Source organism: Sinocyclocheilus grahami, unplaced genomic scaffold (assembly GCF_001515645.1).
Source record: "Sinocyclocheilus grahami isolate Dianchi unplaced genomic scaffold, SAMN03320097.WGS_v1.1 scaffold152.1, whole genome shotgun sequence".
NCBI classification, from domain to species: Eukaryota; Metazoa; Chordata; class Actinopteri; order Cypriniformes; family Cyprinidae; genus Sinocyclocheilus; species Sinocyclocheilus grahami.
The window spans coordinates 238511-241923 of NW_015505331.1; positions in this window are offsets into that span (position 1 = coordinate 238511).

Sequence of the window (3413 nt, forward strand, 5' to 3'; positions counted from 1 at the left end):
ATATGTTAGTCAACACATCAAAATAAATGTACTTTAAAGCATTAAAACATCAATTTAAAATGTACTTTACAGTAAAACGTTTAACTTGACTATTATATTATTATAATCTTTTAAAAACACTTAAATGACCTTTTATTTAATTAATATAATACATACAATTGTAGCTTTTTAAAAATATATACATTAAGATTTTAAGTACACTACAAGTGCACGATCAATACAATTAAGCACATTGCTTTTTCACAAGGGTAGGCTTGAAATCCCATTAATTCAGCATTGATTCAGATTCAGCATTGAGTGATTTTACACTGCTTGTAGTCTATGACATAAAGCACACTCTGAAATCACACACACAGCTAGAGGATCGCTTAAGAACCAGAGCGCTCTCAGCAGCAGAGAAAGAGTTATCACAGGGGAGGTTTATTGATGAGGTTCAAATTGTATTGCCGATGCAAACAGGCAGTAAATTCCATGTTAATATATGAACAGCCTGAAGCCATTAATGTTCAAATCAAGATTCTACACGATTCAGTTCATGAAAACATTTAGCCAGCAGCTGCTTCCTACAAGTTAATACCACTGATCAAATTCTGGAGGTTTATAATAAGCTGCTTCCTCAGGCACAACCCCTGCCTTCATCAGTTTTCTCAAGAGTTTGTATCCACGTGGGTCATTCCGAACCCTGAAGTCATACATCTACCTGCTACGGTTTCTCTAAAGCTTCATACGAACCGGCAGACCGATGAACTTAAATACAACTGATGAGTAAAGCTGCTGTGGGCGTGGCTTAAAGAACATTAATGACACTGCGAAAGAGCAGCTACTGTGTCGACTGCACTGATGGCATCATAAGAGAGCAGGAGATCACACTCTCCCTTTCTGTAAAAGTGCAACAACACAAAGCTTTCCTCTATCACACGCAGGACATATTAAGGGTTCTAAGGTATCAGAGGAAATAAAAGCCTCATCCATCATTAAGTTCCCCTCTTAACCCCCTTGGGGAACCGGTGGGCTCTATCATTCCTGCACATTCATCTGTGTGTACGTCCTCTAAAAGTTCCCCCAGGAAACCGCTCTTCCCGTCCTTGCATGGCTCACGCAAATATGCCATGTCAGCAGCTCTCACTGTCCATCTGCTAGAGGCCTGAACCCCAACACATTCCCAACGTAAGAGCAAAAAGTATGTATGGAAGAAAGAGATTGCTGGAAAGTGTGTGTGTGTTTGTCAAGCTGAATTAAGCCCCACGGTTTCTGTACAACTGAGGTCAGACTCAGATATAATGTTACAGACAATTTTCATGGCTTGAACCATATCTATAGCGATCACACCAAGAACTTGTGACATTACCGATCAGTTATTTACAGTCATGCATGACATCCATGAACTGTTTAGTGGGGGTCACAAATCTCCCTTCATTGAGGTTCTGATAGAGCTTCGGCGGGTCATACCACCTATTACTGATGCACACACTTCCAAGCATTCAGTACATATCCACTCAAATCTTGTATGGCAGCTGCTTGTGCTTTAGGAAAAGCACAAAGGCCAGCTGCAGTTCGGCAAAACGGTTACATGAGCAACGTCACTTTTCATTGAGGGAAATGCAGAGTGTGTGTCTTTAGGGAAAATGAAACGTTTGAACATAAGACAAAGTTGGTAACATCACTAATAGGAAGAGAAGTGATGCAACCAAGAGGTCAGTTTGGCTGGTTAGAACGACCCTGTTAGTTCCTCCTGGTAGATGGCGTAACTAAACCATCTGGACACAAAAAGTATATCTCCACAGATTGCTGCAGGAATGAGTCCTAAAACCTGGAAACAAGTCAGCATTTTTGAACTTGAATGAATTTTGAATTTTAAATGACAAATATTGCTGGCTCCTCGATGAATTGCTTTTTTAAGTCGCTTTGGATAATAGTGCCTGCTAAATGCATAAATGTAAATTAGTTTTTGGTTAAATGCCTGAAATAAGGTCTGTGGTTAGTAAAAGGTCAATATTTTTTAATCTTTTATTCTACGACATCAAATACATTAGTATTGTTCCACTCTCACGTTTTTAAAAAGGCCGCTGTTAACAAGTTGCTAAATGGGACTATAGAGCTTAGACATTAAATTCACAAGTCCTGCTTTTACAGCCTCATTTTTTTTTATATTCTTGCTTTTGCAAAATATTATATCTAAAAACTTGCAACTGACTGACTGAAACACAGAAGTCTACATAAAAATGACACTCTATTGGAAAGCACTGGAGCAAAAGAAGAAAAAACAACAACAACAACAACAATGAACAAAGCATACAAATCACCCTTTCAAAGTCATTTCTTCAATACTACATCACACAGCACATCACACTTGTAGTAAACCTTACTACATTTAAATTACAACTGGTTGAGTCGGCCAAATATGGACCAGACTCTGGTCAGAGAATCAGGAGAGCATCGAGACATTTATTTTACTCCAATAATAAAAATTGTGTTCAAAACACAAAAGAGTCAATCGTTTGTTAGTCACAGAGCTTTTTTCCTACAATAATCTAAAAGATAATGTAAAAATCCTATTAGCTTTTTCTGTGATGCCAACTTCTGAGTTGGCCTGCAAAATGATGTAATTTCTGCAGTCAGCCATTAAATAAAACATTAGCAGTGTCTTCTGATGAACTCTGACTGACTGAAACACAGAAGTCTACATAAAAATGACACTCTATTGGAAAGCACTGGAGCAAAAGAAGAAGAAACAACAACAACAATGAACAAAGCATACAAATTACCCTTTCAAAGTCATTTCTTCAATACTACATCACACAGCACATCACACTTGTAGTAAACCTTACTACATTTAAATTACAACTGGTTGAGTCGGCCAAATATGGACCAGACTCTGGTCAGAGAATCAGGAGAGCATCGAGACATTTATTTTACTCCAATATATGCATCTGCATATGCCTCTGGTATGAAAAAAAAAAAAGACTTACTCGGCGCCTGCGCAACGCAAGAGTGACAGCACGCTAGCGCCATCTGTTGGTCAAAGCCATGCAGGAACACCGCTAACATTGCATGTGATGCATGAAAGGGACAGCTAATAAAACTAATAAATCATCGAAATACACATCACAAATTAAGTTTATATGTGTAATGGCTTTCATTTCTTCATAAAATGCCTGGATTTCTTAACTGAAATATTGGTCTGGAATGTTTGAAGCCATAACTATCTGGCAGAGTAACTAGTACACAAAAGACTACATACAGATAATTTATCTGAAATTGTTATTTAATGACAGACTATAGCATTATACACTTTAGATTACAGAACAAAGCAATGTTAGCGGTGTTCCTGCATGGCTTTGACCAACAGATGGCGCTAGCGTGCTGTCACTCTTGTGCTGCGCAGGCGCCGAGTAAGTCTTTTTTTTTTTTTG